Source organism: Cupressus sempervirens, chromosome 4, assembly GCF_028749045.1.
Source record: "Cupressus sempervirens isolate cs-2001-9-10 chromosome 4, ASM2874904v1, whole genome shotgun sequence".
Taxonomy (NCBI): domain Eukaryota; kingdom Viridiplantae; phylum Streptophyta; class Pinopsida; order Cupressales; family Cupressaceae; genus Cupressus; species Cupressus sempervirens.
The window spans coordinates 475684997-475701711 of record NC_143121.1 but is presented as its reverse complement, the minus strand read 5'-3'; the positions used below and the strand labels follow the sequence as shown (position 1 = coordinate 475701711).

The 16715-nt window shown below is 34.6% G+C and overlaps 1 protein-coding gene across 1 annotated transcript in view; it reads left to right on the top strand.

Moving 5' to 3' along the window:
- The window catches only part of LOC149562024 (GDSL esterase/lipase WDL1-like), a 69002-nt gene that overhangs the window by 25566 nt on the left and 26721 nt on the right, over positions 1-16715 (top strand). The gene's annotated exons all lie outside the window — the stretch shown is intronic.

Sequence of the window (16715 nt, the reverse complement as noted above, 5' to 3'; positions counted from 1 at the left end):
CTCAATCTTGAGCCGTTTTTGTAAAATCGCTTGGTAGACAGATGCAAATGCATTTTGAAAATCGTGAATAGATGCAGGCAGACACATGCATTTTGAAGTCACGGTTTTTCAACTCTTCCAAGACACGAGTTGCGATTTAAAAAGCTTTAGACAAAAGAAAAATTAGTCAAAAATCTCAGGTTTTGAGATTAGAAAGCAAGGATCACTAAATAATTTTGAAAAATGGGTTTGATAATTTCGGAAAAGAAATTATAATTTTTTGAAAAAATTAAGAGCTTGCTCTGATACCATGTTACAAGATTCAAGAATTGGCAGATTAATGGATTTCTAGATGATTGATTGATTAATGGAGGAACAAATATGTTCCTTATAAAGAATTACAAGGATGTTGTTTCTAAATGAAACAACGTAGACTGAAGATGAAATTAGAAACAAAACTGAAGATAGGATAGGAAACATTCCTATCTGGACTGATGATAAAAGAGACAAGATAGGAAACATTCCTATCTAGATTGAAAGACAGATTACAGACAAGTGGTTGACCATTATAGAAAGTATTTAACTAAGGAGATAATATCTTAATACAACAAGCATTCATGCCAACAAGTCTCTGAGTAGAAGATCAAATCATAGAGGGACTTTGTGATCTACTCAAGCTTCTCTTGACTGTTCCATCTTTGTCCTCCTTGCTTATCAGTGTCTCATTCCATCACTTCTGCAAAAGAGGAGGCAGCATGAAGTTAATGATCTTGTAACGAAATCTGGTTGAGATGTTAAATTCAGACCTTTAATCCTTGATTTTACGATTAAATTTGAACTTTATAGCTTAAAAGGTCAAGCAGTTAAGATTGTAACCGAAATTTAAAATCAAATGCAAGATTGTAAACTTCTGAGGACAAATATGAAGAAATCAGGTCGACAGACTTGTCTGAAGATAAGTCTGAAGACATGACTCAAATTCTGTAACAATAATTAACATACAGAGTCAGACCATGGGAAATGTAATCTGAAGATGTGCCCTGCACTCTGATAATGAGAACTATCTTCCAAAGCGTGACTGATCTTTGTAACGAACTCTGAAAATAAGTCTGAACACAAAAGTTATAGCCCACATTTGATAACTTGAACTCAAAAATCAGGTCATGGATTTGATCAGGTCATGGATTTGTACGAGCATGCACTATGGAAGGTACTTGAAGATCTAAACTTGGAAACCAGACCATTTTAACAGAAACCATACATCTAATTTTCTGAGGACATCATTTTGAAGACCAAGTTTGCAGCCTGGGTATGATCAGATTGATCAAGCATTGAGTATGATGATTTGGATGACTCATTTGGACTCCCAAAAGCAAGGATCAGACATTTCCTTTGTTGCACAAAACTCTATTAGCCTACCTGGGTACTTCTATGTTTAAAAACAAAGGGTTCTTTTGTACAATTTTTTCTCTTGAACACTTTAATGCATTTGAGTGAGGGTGTGTTGATTTGGATTTTTTCTGTTTTTTATGAAAATCAAACTCTTGAGGATGACCTTCAGACTTAGCTCCAATACTTCAAGAATTCACAGGTCTTGCACCTCTTGGCCTTTACTTCTACATGAGATTCATATCAGATGCTGTGTTTTTTCTGATCCTTCCACTTCAAACTTCTGATTTTTCTCATGAAATCACTTTCTTGTATAGGTTTGAATTTTCAACATAAAGCAAGTTATTTACAATCAAATTATCTGCCTTGATTTTGCTTTCCAAATCTGCAACAGACAAATCCACTTTTCAGTTACTATTCTGCAATTGGCTGTCTCTAGTCTTCTGAGACTACTTCATTTTCGGAAATTCTCTTGCCAAAATTGATGTCCTTGCTGATGTCTTATTCTTGTCTGCTGGTACTTTCTTCTTGACTTGACTTGTCTTCCTGCTGCCACCTTCGACTCTTAGAGCTAGTCAACCTGTTGCTTTGCATTCTATTATTGCTGTTGGAAGGCTTTTTAAAGGAGTTTAACTTTCCATTGCATCCACACAGCCAATGCATGTTTAATAGTTTTGCCTCTCAGTCTTTGAATTCATGCAAATTGAATTTCACTTAGTTTCTCTTGCATTTTATTTAATTCCATTTTATGACCATTTAAGGGAAGTTTGATGGTATTTAGGAACCCTCATGAAAGTCATTGCTAATAGTGAAGACAACAAAAGTCCAATTGATGGAGAATTGAATTTTGCAAGGTCACACCCATGTTATCTTATTGTGAGCTTGGTGGAAATTTGAACATGATAAGGTCATTTACTTTATTGATCCATCCATATCTCAAAGTGGGAATTCAAACTTTTCAAGGACTATTTGGTCCTTTGAATTTTAATTACTCGCCCCTTTGTCCCCAAATGGAAGTTACGCCATATAGGGACTTGAGAGATCCCTCAAATTTACTGAATTCACTCCATAAATATTCTCCAATAGGGAAAATCAATCCATACAAGGACTAATCCTTTTTACTATTTAGCCAAAGTCAAGTGGAAATTCAACCAGTGCAAGGGCAAATCATATTCCCTTTATTTTTACATTGATCCTCATTACATTCCAAGGAGAAAATCTTCTCGAGGACTAGGGGAGATTTCATGGGTGCACGGACAATTTGGGGTCATTATTCTTGTAGTGGAAGATATAGCCATTTAAGGACAGTGTGAGAATCTTATAAGGACATGGTCAAGTGGAAAACTCCCATCTTTAAGGACTTTTCCCATTTTGGGCCCAAAAATATTCGAATTGTTGAACCAATGAAAAACTAGTTGCACAAGGACAAAAGGAAATTCTTTGTCCACAAGGATCCACTCTTAATGACTCTTCAAACTTTTCTAATTGTAGACCTGGTGGAAATCGACATGCATAGGGACACTTGCAAATTGGCTTTGTTCTTCATGTCTAGAAGGGGAAATTTGATCTCCTTAGGGACTAATAGTGTTGACACTTTGTTTTTTCACTTGTAAATGTTCCATATGAGTGGAAAATCGATCCCTTCAAGAACTTTTACATCATCTCAAGTAGAAATTTACCTTTCATAAGGACTTTGCCCAATTTTGGAGCGAAAACTCTATGTTCACAAGGACAATGCAATTTCTAAGGGGAAAGTTATTAATCACAAGGTTTTATGTACTTTTAAAAAGTGGAAAATCAATTTCCATAGGGATTTTGAAGCTCCTTTGTATGATTTTGTCATTTTTGACTGAATTAGTAATTGAGATATTTCATTATAGCATATTTCAAAATATTTGACCCGTTATAATATCCCAACTCTTTAAAATTTTAACTCAAGTCCTCGTAACATGACCCCAATGAACCTTAACCTTGACAACCTTGTCTGCCTTAATCACTCTATCTCTTTAAACTCTAAGATGTCACTTTTGCTTCCAAAACTCTAGCATTGCGAGTGAAAAGAGGGTGTCCCCATTGTTAAGTTTGTAGTTACAGTCAGATTGATATGATCATGAGTTTCTTTATTGATGATAATATAAATATTTCTTTATATTTATATATATTTATATATTACATATATTATATATAAAAATATAATAATGTATATATTATACATATGGTTAGTTATATTATTTTATACTAACTAATGATGTTTCAATCTTGGAGACATGTCTCCTTCTCTCATACTTTGTGAGATCCAAATCTGCATTTGGAACATGTCTATTACAATGTTCATATTATTACATTTGCAGAAAACGATCCCATGAATTTAACATGGTATCAGAACTTAGGCTGCAAATGTAGGATAAACAGATGCATCTTCATCCACTCATTAATATACATGATCCTTATTACATTAAAACTATGTTGTTTTTGGCTACGAAGGAGACCCACTCATTGAATTCAGAGACTATATTTAATTGGGAAAATATTTTTGTAGTGTTTTTTGTGGGCCTTGATTTTTCATTGCCATTTAAAGATTGAAGTTGCTTCAACTATAGAAACAGTGCCTCGTAGTTGGAAACCCCTATCGAGGTAACTATGAACAGGCCTTTATTATTGGTCAGAGCAAATATATTGGAGGCGAAATAATGTTTGAGAAACTTGGCGGCAATAATCCAACTTAACAAAGGATGCAGCCTGAATAATTAATGGTGGTCGACATCAAATATGCATTCAACTCGCTACTGTAAGCATAGTCTTGGAACGAGTTGCAGAATCCTTCTAGTGGTACATAAACATCAAATGTAATGATTTTATTCATCGTGAGCATGTTGTGTTATGGAGTGAGGATTAGATAGATTGGTGCCATTACAAAGACAACCTATCTCAGGTTATACCAAACAGGTTTTGGTGTCACAGCATCCAAAGTTTTGATCCAGATTGAACACCCAATCTAATGTATGATTCTTATGAGAGTGTATAATTGTGCACTTATCCCAAAACAGTGCCATCAAGTAGACATCGAGCACAAAAATACCCACGCTGGAAGTTCTAATGACTGCGCAAACATCACAGAAGGTATAGAAGGAAGCACTGCAGGTTTGGAGAACCTAAATACCCTTACATAATATCACAGACAAAATGGGGAGTATTGTCATTAAAATGAGGACTTTAATCTTCTATCAGTATCACAGATTTAGAAAGGCTCAATTCAGTAAACCATATCTTAATCAGAATATGGGAAAATATATATATATATAACAATATCATGGGAGAAAACTACCATCGGGAGCTTCTACCTGTCACATTGACATCAACCAGCATAGGGTCAGAGATGAATATATGTGTGTCAACAATGGATTGTGAAGTTCACTACAGATATATTATATACTATGATAAAGAGAAGATTTTTTCTTAGGGGCTGAATATACCTCAAAGAAATTTATCAAAGCTTCCATATCTAATAATGTGAACATATCCATATATTATTATCAACTATTCACAATTCCCAAAGATTTTGAATTGATGTATCAGCGATACCTGGAGATAGGAAGAGTAATAATAATAAACTGAAACACCATGAGAATATTGGTACAATTCTTATATGCTCCCTTTAGACATGGAGGAAAAAGGAAGACAAAAGTCATAATTTCGAACACAAGAAGATTGAAAAGAAATTGGTGCAGATATAAAAGAAGAATTAATATTGATGGGAACCTCTGGAAGTTCAGTCTGCAGACGCTATTAGTTATCCTGTAAGATAAAAAAGGATTCGTTATTGTAAGCGATGGAACCCATATTGGAATAAGTAATATTATAGGAGTGGTAGTAATATTTGAGATGATATTTATAGGTTCCAGACATGTTAAAAATATAGTGAACATGAAAGACATCATTTAATATCCAATATTGAAGCTGCCCAAAGCCATTGGATGACACTAGTTCTTGGTAGCAATAGTTCCTACTGCACAATAATATTGAATCAAGTTCCAAAGTGCCATTGACTCAGTAATAGGTGGAAGAATCTGATCGACGAAACCTTCTAATCCTTAGCAAACCAGTCATTGTCATTGTACACATCATAATTGATTGATCCTTGACAATGGCTCTTATTTCATTAAGTAGGCACAACAACAATTACCAAAGATGGGTTGTTCAGACATAAGAATCAATGAAACCAACAACTTCATAACATCGAATTCCAAACATGACAAAATGGATATCGTGGAATAACATTGTTACTGTCAAAATAGTAAATATAGATAAAGAGAAATATGTATTTATCTACCATTAGTGGATAAGGAGTGGTCAGACGAAGGAGCGAATTACTTATTAGTAATCTGTATAAGAAGAGAATAATTGTTATCAGTAGTTAACACAGCATCAATACTTAGAAGTATTGATGTATTGAGTATTGCAGAAGTATTGAGTAAGTATTGATGTATTGAGTATTGCAGAAGTATTGAGTATTGCACAGGTTATTGGGATCATGATGTGATAAATGCTGCAACTAAGATAGAATGAAATAAGAATATATACAATACATACACTTAATTTGCAAATAATCAAAATTTCTATATGGGAGATGTATCAAACTATTATAGCTCCTGTAGAGAAGCTTTCATAATTGTTATGCACAATGATGGGTTGTAAACTTGTAAGTTGTCATTGTAATGTCGAATAAACTAGGGGTTTCCCTCCCACGAGAAGAATGCTACAGTTCTAGAATTTTTCTATGTATAAAGTCACAATCTATGCATTAAGCAATGTGTGAAAATGATTTTTCAAGAGTAAGCTTTGTTGAGACGCAGCTGAAGAATTTTTTAAATCCCTTGACTATAAGAAGGATTGTTCTTTCTAAAGAAGAAGAATAAACAAATCAGAATAAATAAAAATAAAAATAAAAAGAGAGAAGTTTGCCATATTCGACGTGGTGCAAAATTGTTCGACGATATAATAAATATGACAATTCTTCTACATTAGGAGGGAGTATTACACTTCTTCTACATAAGAAGGGAGTATGACACTTCTTCTAAAGAAATGAAGAAGCTTAGAAGATTGATACTCAGAGGGAGTCTAAACTACATGTATGTGACTGCATGATTTTGATCGGCCTACCCCAATATACATCATGAGGAAATAATGACTTATCACCAAAGGTTGAAAGATTAATATCAGATTCAGAGAGAGTCCAAGAGGCATCCTTGGGTGAAGAGAGTCTGAAAGGGAGTAACTACAGGACCTAACTTCCCAGGATCATTGTTTAAAGGGAGAAATGTTGAGATGCAATCCTTTGTGGATGATATCTTTTCTATGAGGAGAAGTTATAAGAGAAATTCTTTGTAATGCGCTTTTCTCTATGAAAGAGAAGTATGAGGGGAAAACCTTTTGTTCCACCCTCTGGCTTGGTTCATGGTGGATATCATGTGAGTTACTACATGATGTTGTAATTATGTCATGAAAGATGACAATCTTTCATTGATGTATATATTTAGAGGGGAGTTATTGAAAGGTGACGATCTTATCAATAACCGGACTTGTTAGCATAACAAACTACATTAAGTTGTTGTTTCGGTGTGCCAGAAGTTATGATAATGAACAAAAAGTAACTATTGTAAGGTGACAATCTTATCAATAGTAGACCTATCTCCTAACACCAAAATGTGTTGGAGTAAGTGTTATCTTGGTTCTTCAGGCCGGATATTGCCGGACACCTTGATAACCAACTTATCATGGTTCTTCGGGCCGGATTTTGCTGGACACCATGAAAGTTGTTATGGTTCTTTGGGCCGGATATTGCCGAACACCATAACTTAAATCTATTATAGGCCACACTTAAGGTGTTATTTAAAACTTATATTAAAGTTATAGTAATTGCTTTATTTCCCTCCTTGCTAAAAGAAAAAGTGTCGAGAAATTTAGTTTCGTTATGAATCGTAGCAAATTTCGTATATAATATATGTGTGTGTTGATGGATTTATGTTGATATCCTTAAATATGTCATTCTAGGAATATCATAATAAGATGATCTCTTCGTATACTCAAGAACATAATATGTTCTATATCAATCCTTCCTGACTAAGAGGGAGTGTTAAGTTTGTAGTTACAGTCAGATTGATATGATCATCAGTTTCTTTATTGATGATAATATAAATATTCCTTTATATATATTACATATATTAAATATAAAAATATAATAATGTATATATTATACATATGGTTAGTTATATTATTTTATACTAACTAATGATGTTTAAACCTTGGAGACAATGTCTCTTCAAGAGACATGTCTCCTTCTCTCATACTTATGTAAGATCCGAATCTACATTTGGAACATATCTATTACAATGGTCATATTATTACATTTGCAGAAAATGATCCCATGAATTTAATACCCATTTGTAATGGGGCAATGGTGTAGAGACCTAATAACAAGTCCCACTTGAGGATCCTTCTTGTAGGCATAATTCATGAACTTCTCCTTGGTGTGCTTGTCCTAAATTTTGTTATGTCAAAGACAAAAGAAAATTAATCACTTTCTTTCGAGTTGCAATGAGTCTTTTGAACCCATGTTTGTTCTCCTTGGGTTTGCATCCAAGTGGAGTGTAATTGTAATAGTTAGACATTTGATTAGTGAGTAGTAGGATTGTCGTCCCATCGCCAAATGTTTCTCAAGTAGGGGTTTAAGGAAGCAAGGACATCTATTTGATGCACCAATTAAATAAGCTTGTTACTCATAAGTTGCCAGAAGGTCAGCTATAGATTAACCACCAAACTTATACAAGGTAGACCCATAAATGTTGACACAATTATTTAAAAATTTGCTTTTTAATTAAAACTTAAGAAGATGGCTAGGTCATCTTGGAAACTAACTAGAAGACCTGGAAATTAATTGGGATCATTACAGTCAGCCCATCACAGATGTTGGTTGCCCTCAAGCAACTTTAGATTCAAATGCACACCTTCATAGCTCTTTGCATACTCATTGGAGACTATCTTTCGATAGTATATTTTACTATTTTACCTTTTCCCAAACACCTTTGAACAGGTTGCTAGCATTCTCAACATGTGAAGCATAGCTTTTTTCTTTGTAGCTTGTTTTTAGATATCTCCACTTGATTTTGCTTAGGTAGGAGTTTGCTTCTTTGAAAAGATTTTTTTGATAGCATTGGAGATGCTTGCTTGGAACTCAGCCTGCCTTTTGTCAATCTTCAAAACTCAAAGCCCGTTTGATGGCTTCTTGCAAGGAGCATGTATTAAATGCCCTTACTAGCCCTTTAAGGGGCTCAATTAGGCCTTCCATTAAGAAGACTATAAACCTCTTTTCTGACAAAGTCATAAGACCTTTCTATTAGTCTTTGGCTTAAGTCTTCTAATGTGGTGGTTGAATTATGCCCTTATGTTACCTAACCATGGTACCACCATTTCTTGGCCATTCTTTCAAGATGTAATGTGGCAAATTTGGTAGTTTCCTGTTCAATCATTGTGTTCAATGAGAAATATGTATCTAATCTTTGCAACCAATTCCTCATCGAGGAATTACTAGAACCATCAAGAGTTGGAGTAATGATTTTTAGCTAGTGTTAGATGTCTTTCGTCTCCTCATACCTTCTCCCATGCATTTTTTTTTTCTTTATTTCATAAGAGTCGTTGAAGGTGAAATTTCTCTTTATGACATGGCTTAAAGCATAGTATGCATGACGAAATCTTGTCATATCGTCCAAAAAAATGAAGTACTTCTCTCCAACATCTACAACTATTTCTTTGTCCTGAAATTTACCCTTGGAGGTTATTGTCTTAATTGAAGCTTACCCACCACTAGCTAAAGCTTTTCCTCTACTAATTGTGTTGCCTTTAACATCATTTTGAGAAAGCCTACCAGTACTTAGTTTTTGGCTTATTCCTCTTAAAGTTGAACCATCTCCTTCAAGGTATCCCTCATGTTAGTATGTATCTCTTTGATATTTGTAATGAATTCTTGGGGATTTGGCTCTTCCTTGTCAACTATTGCCTAACTTTTCTCAATATTGGCATCTTTGATCTTTGTCACTCATTAATTACCCTTAGGTTAGCAAAATCCCAAGCTTTGATACCACTAAATAACCCACTCAACTCTAGTAGTCATACAAATACAAAGAACTTCTAGCACATTGTAGTTTCATATTTTATTTGCAATCCTACAATCGGTCCAAATTCTCAAATAGATTAATACAACAATATTTTTGGTACAAAAGATGAATTTTTGTTGTGTCACCCTCAAATTTAAACTACTTAATGTGAAAATGGTACCCTAGTTATATATACTTATGGCGGTTAACACACAATGTGGAATTAATTGTTGATATGTACAATGGCTACCAACACACAATACAATCATAATTTCATTGGATGGCCACTTACAAGTTCATGGTGTAATGGGCCACATGTAGTTTGCAACCTTCCCTCTATCTGGTAAATTCCTTCAGTGATATCGATTAGATGTTGTAAACTTTAGAAATGATACATTGACATCCACACTTAGATTTTATTCGTACTTATAAATATACCCTCGTAAGAATCCCACTTGAGGATCCTTCTTAGTGGTATTACCCACAAACTCTTCCTTGATGTACATATCCTACCCTTTGCTATGCCAAAAACAAAACAAAAGTAATTGCTTCCTTCCTAGTGGCGATTAGTCTTATGAATGCTTGTTTGTTCTTGGGTTTGCATCGAAGCAAAATGCAATCAAAAGAAAATAAAACCTTCTATCAATGAGCAATAGGATTTTCATCCCACCACTAGACGCTTCTCAAGTTGGCAACTAAGTTAGGAAGGGTATTTGTTTGATGCACCAATGAAAAAAGCTTGTTAAATATCCCCCATCTTCATCCAACATTCTCAAAAATATTATTTCTAATAGCCGTTAGGATTGCCGTTGTACCAAAAGATTGATATGTCAATGCCCGATACAACCACTAGACCTATAGAAGACAAAGCAGGTGGTTAAGCCATGTCATGAACCCTGCAAGAGATGTTGGCCCACTATCGATAATCCCCCTCCTAGCATTACTCTTTGCCGCCTGTGAGGATTCAACCTATGACCAAACTCTGATACCACTTGTTAACTGTAAGGGTTGCTGTTGCACCAAAAGATCCACCTGTCAATGCCCAATACAACCGCTAGACTTATAGAAGACACAAGAGGTGGTTAAGCCATGTCACAATTTCTAATTCATCACAAGGTCTACTTCAGACCAATTGCCACAACTACACAAGGTTGATCCATAAGTTTGAAACCATTTTGTTTGTCTTCGTTCTCGCTGTCTGGTTTTCCTTCCTTTCATTTTGCTTCTACAATTGAGGTTGCCAAGTGTTTCTTTGAAGAGTGTTGCCTTGTTTTGTTTTAAGTGTCGCAGTTGAAACGTATCTTGTTTGCCTTCGTGGGTAAGGGAGGGATGATTGAGAAAGAGCTGCGGTTAGTTGTACAAAATTTGTTGTCTTGTGCTTTTGCAAGTCATTTTAATTTTTTTCTCTTAATATATTTGTTTAATATATTAATTATATAGTTATATATATAATGTTACTAATAGGAGGGCATCAACAACAAAAATAAGTGTGACAAAAAATAATGATGAACTACAAAAGAGATTCCGTGTCTAGATGGTATTATATATTTTAAAAAATATTTTAGGTTACTAGTTAAAATAAACAGTTATGTTCCATTGGAAGAGTTGTGTTTTCAGTACACATAAATTTTAAGATTTAAAAAAAAAAAAAATCTCTTGATATAGGGGAAAACTTAGTTTGTGCACCAAAGTTTCAAATCATAAATACAAATAAAGATTTATGCTGTTTGTTTATGCTTTACTTTTTGCAGTTGTTAACTTTGTGGGTTGTAGATCCCGTCAAAATCTGTTTCTAAAGGGTTTCGGGGTCCATTTGAAACCTGTTCAACCATTAATAATAAGGAATTGAACACTGTAGAACTATTGCTCTTATTCCCCTATATTGTCAAGTTTACAATTTTTTAAAAAATGATTTTTAAATTAAAAATATATAAATATAAAATATACGTTTTTTATATCATTTCAAAATTTAAACATGTCATTTCCTAATGCTTCAAATTAAATTTTTTTTTTTTTTTCATTTCAATTAAAACAATTATATCATTGTTGGCCATTTCTTTTATATGACATAACTTTCTATTTCACCTTCCTGCCAACCCATCCTGCAAGTTGAAGCCTGTCATTCCATCTTTTTCTATTTGATGTAGAGTCCTTTAAGTGATCTTTATTAATTTTTTGTTGCTTGACTCAGCTTTCCGATTTCCTTCAGGGGGATATGGAGAAGAGTATATAACTCATACTCCAATCTATTATTTGTTATACAAGTCTGTAAATTAAGTATAGATGTAGTTTGCAATAATTATTTGTGTCACCCCAAATTAATAACAATATTAGTCAATAAGGTAATCACTACTTTTATAGTGCCACTCATAGTTGGGATCACCTTGATCCACTTGGTGATGCAATCAGTATCTACAAGAATCCATTTGATGACATAACATGAAACCTTCCGTTGATGACATAAATTTATGAACCTCTGAGAGTTTCTTAGATTGCCATATTTGAGGAACACTTCAGTATTTTAAACACTCCTTCATCCTTGAGTAAAATATGCCAAGATCTAAATTAGATGGACAAGTTGTTCTCATCAAGTGAAAGATGCCATCAACATACCAAGGGTCCTCATTCAAAGAACAGGGAGTTGACACGCAGTTATCATTTATAATGAGAACCTGCACAACTTAAAGATTTGTTTCAGGCCATAGTTTAGCAAGTATTTGATCTCTGAAAAGCTTTTTGTGGTTTGGATTACAAGATCTATTTTTTTTATCTCGTTGATTCATCTGCATGTCCTATCAAAGGCTTCGTGTTGGTTTAAAATTGCTAAGGTACACAAGCTCACATTCTTGGCTCTAATAATGCATGATCTCAAATTCTTTTCAATCTTGGCTGCAACAAGATATGGTAAAAAATTCGTGACCCCCTACTTCTCTATGATAAAGTTCGTTACCTATACATTTTGAAGGGATTTGCTAAATAATTCTGTAGGTTGCTAAAAATCATCATTGTTTTTCTATAAAAGATTTCTTAGTAATGGAAAGGGCTTAGAATAATCAAGGCTAGCCAATACAGGTTTGTTCTTAAGTGGCTCGTTAATTCTTGAGAAATATTATGCAGTTCTCCTTACCACTATGTAACTCATCACTTTTTCAGCTTGCTGGAAATAATTCTTTTATCTAATAAAAATCAGACATGATTCTTTAGATAAAGTTCCTTTGTCTGAAAAAGGTCTGGATTCCTTTCATAGTTTTAGGCTGAAGGAAAAAGTCTCTAGCATTTGCTCCCTTAGGGTCTGTAATGTCTCCTTCCTATGCATGAGTGACAAAAGATTAGAAAACAATTAAATGCTAAGTTTACCCTTTTGTTAGCATTTAATTGGAATAAGAAAATAATATTTCATTTACAAAGAACTATGGCTTAAGACAAAATAAATGAAATGTTATTGTGACGTCCTAGAAAAGAACAATTGAAAGAAAGAATAATCAAAAGGGAAGGCGAAGAGCCAGCCGACAACTACATATGAGGGAGAATATCAGGGAATTGGCAGCGGCTGGGAAGTGGGACAAGATGATTAACAAAATTGACACAGAACTATTAGAACAAAGATTGGATCGACAACTGGAGGAAACAAAGTCTTTCTGCAAATTACTATCTTCAGTTCTGTAAGATGCACTCATGATAGTTTTATCACTAACAATAAACTTTGAGTTCAGTTTGTTATTGGAAGAAGACAACATTTGGAGAATGGGAAGCTCGTAGTTGAATGCAAGCATCTATAGGTAGCGGTAGTATCCAATATGATGAACAATAGTTGTTCATGTTATCTCAAAGAAGCTGTTTCTATTGCAAAGTTGAAGCTTTCATGCACTGGGTTCTGAAAACTTAATTGCAGACTTAGGATCGAATATGTATTGCAATGAAACAAACAAACATCTTCAAGAGCATCTATGGAACAACGATGAAAGAAATCTTATGCTAGAGTAGAAGGATAAAGTATCGTTCTTCATTATCAGGGCACACTTGTAGGGCAAAGTTGGGGTCTATCTTAATGGATTACTTTTGGACATAATTTGAACTGAAATACCCTACGAGTGTCAATCCAGGATTCGTAAACTAGTGAGAGATATAACGACTATTTGCTCAAGGGGTGAAGATAGTAGGACAAGTGTTATGGATGCAACCTAATTCACACGCTAGGGAATCAAATTAAGAGGCTTTTAATTAATGAGTTGAAATACACACTTTTAGAAACTAAAGAAGCACTCTCATTTACAAAATGATATCTACCTTCATACTTAGAACCAATCAATTACTGAAGTATATCATCACATTAGTTGATTACTGAGAGTAACAATCACATTTTTAATAACCACACTACCTAATTGATTATTAAACATTACTATTCATGGATGTGTCCAATCAATTTAAATATCAATTCCGCAAATCAATCTTTAACTGCTTTGATGTAACGAAGATCAGGATGAACTATTTTGTTTGCTACAAGAAATTTGGTCGCAGCAGGAGGTCTATGATAGTAATCAAGGGTTGAGGTAATAATATGCAACAGGAAGATAGGTGGCAGCAAGAAGTTTGTGGAAAATAACAGAAGGTGACAGTAAGTGTTTTTAGAAGAGATGGACACTCAGGCGTTGGATGAATGCTAGAGGGAAAAGGCGGAAGTGGCTGCAATTCAACAATCCAATAGAAAATTATTTCTTTAAACAATCAGAACTTGATTGGATACGTAACATGAATCATACGAGTTCTATTTCTAGACATTTATCTTACATACACACACCTTAATCTGTAATGGAAAATAAATGAAATAACTAACAACACACAGAGTCACAACGCAAACTGAAATGATCTCACCAAGATTTCCAAGATGGGGCCCTTCCCCCGGTTCACTTGGTGAGCAAAAGATTAATATGCAATTGCTAAAGTCGATTCAATTCAATCAAGCAATAATACAAAAGATTGGTTTATAATGGTGTTTTTATAGATATATTTCTGGTCCCTTTCTTATAAACATACACATACTTATATAGTCTCCAAAATACCCAAACTAAGGTTGAATCAAGTCGTTGTGGGCACAGGCCATTGTTCTAAATTATACAAATGTTATCTTGGTTGTAGACCACAAGTCTTCAACCGTATAAGTTTTGGCCGAAGATCATTCAAGGCCTTAAACTATGAAACAAAATATCTGCCTAAAATAAGATAGCAAAATAGAGCTACGATATGTACACAGCTGATCCAATCGCGCAAAAAGCTCCTGTAACCGCTTGGTCACCCATGCTTAGTTCCTATAGCAGAAACCAATCAAATTATTGTCAATTCCTATACTTGGTGGAGTTTACCAGAAGTTATTTTCTACTCTACATTTAATCAAACATACTATATTACTCTTATGATAAATGGCATGAAAGGGAGTAAGAAGGCATTGAATGTGATGGAAATATGCACAAGAAATATATAAAAAGAAACACAAATACACACTTATCATTCCCCCCAATTGAAGGATTGTGCATGTCCTCTCATGCACACAGGGTGGACAATCTACACTAGTGAACTCAACTGCTAGATTCCTAGAGACCGATGTGATCCCTGTAACTTTCACCTTCGTAGTATCAACTTCCTTTTGACTAGACAACATTTGTACTTGTTCCTTTAGTTGTTGATTGGATTCCTGAAGCTGATTAACCAATTGCCATAATTGTGTAATTTGAGCATGGGATGAATACTATTGTGCTTTAGGAACTTCAAAAGTTCTTGACGCGTCCTCATTCAGATTTTGCTGAGACATAATAGCAATAGTATGTGCATTTGCAAGTTGAGGAAGTTCTGTTTCCTGTAGTACATCTTGTCCCTGTGTTGTATCATATTCTAGGCGACGAGTTTCATCTGTTGTAACCTTTCCGTGCTAAATATTATTGCTGGAAGGAACTTTAGTGGGCTTTTGTATGACTTCCTCTATAGTCGTTTCTGTCATTATTTCAATTTGAGTTTCTATAGGCGAATCAAGATCCTGATTTTCCATTTGTTCAAGTACCGAAGTTTCTTGTTGTTTCTCAAGGGTATCTTGTTCCTTGGTAGCGTCTTCTTCCTCAAATTCCCTTGCAACCTCTTGCTCTTCCTCAATTTCATGTTCTTCTTCAGAGAGTGATTTTTCTTGTTCACTAGTGGTAGCTACTTCTTGTTGTTTACCCTGTTTCTTGTTTTGCCTTTCTTATGATCTCATTTCTCTCACGAGTCAGTCATTTGTCCTTGTGGGGTTTTGTACATTTATGATTTCTACATCTTGAATAGAATGGGTTGCCATGGAAAGTTCCTGTAATTTGTTGTCAAGAGTTCCTTGTTTTTTCCTAGTAACCATAGCATGTGGGCTTGGGGTTCCTTGTTTATTTTTGGGAGGCGGTTTGGCCTTTGCCTGTTTGAGAGATTGTATCTTGAGGGGTTTTGGCTTTTAGGCTTTGATGCGAATAAGGGTTTTGCCTGCCATTTTTTAGAAGAGCAGGTTTCAGGGGTTTCCTTACTGGCAGAGGCTTCAAGGTCACCTATATTAGCTAAGTCAACAAGTATATCCCATTCCAGAGTAGGTTGAGCAGACTTAAGGGCACGAAGGACTAGGTTGACCTTATCCTTTTCCAAAATAGGAAGTTTCGGTGCAGACTGTCTCAGATTCCAGGTCGCTAGATATGAAAATCAGCAAAGCTAGGATTCCATCAGTTGGAAAAATCAGGTTCAAAGTGCAATCTTTCATTTCCTTTTTAAGGAGCACACATTCTTATCCTTATTTCCTTGCGTTTGCTTTTCATAGATCAGATTTATTATTTCAAATTTAAAGATTATTTACAATTTTTATTGGAATCAACCAAATTCAACCGTATAAGGCATAGATACGGAGTTGGCATCCTACTTCCTAGGTTGTGCTTACCAGATCTATCTTGTAGATTAGGGTTTTTTGATTCCAATGTATAATAGTCCCCCATGATTTGGTGAGTGATCTACATCCTAGTGTTGCATGCCATTTCTTATTATACTTATACTAATTGCTGCTGTTTATCTAAGTTGGCTTCAGAAATAACGGAATCGTTGATAGCTGTCATTTGTTAACTAGCTGCTTTTTGATTTAAGATAATCACTATCTATCATTTGTTTTGATGATCCCTTCCATAGAGGTAACTACACCTTAAA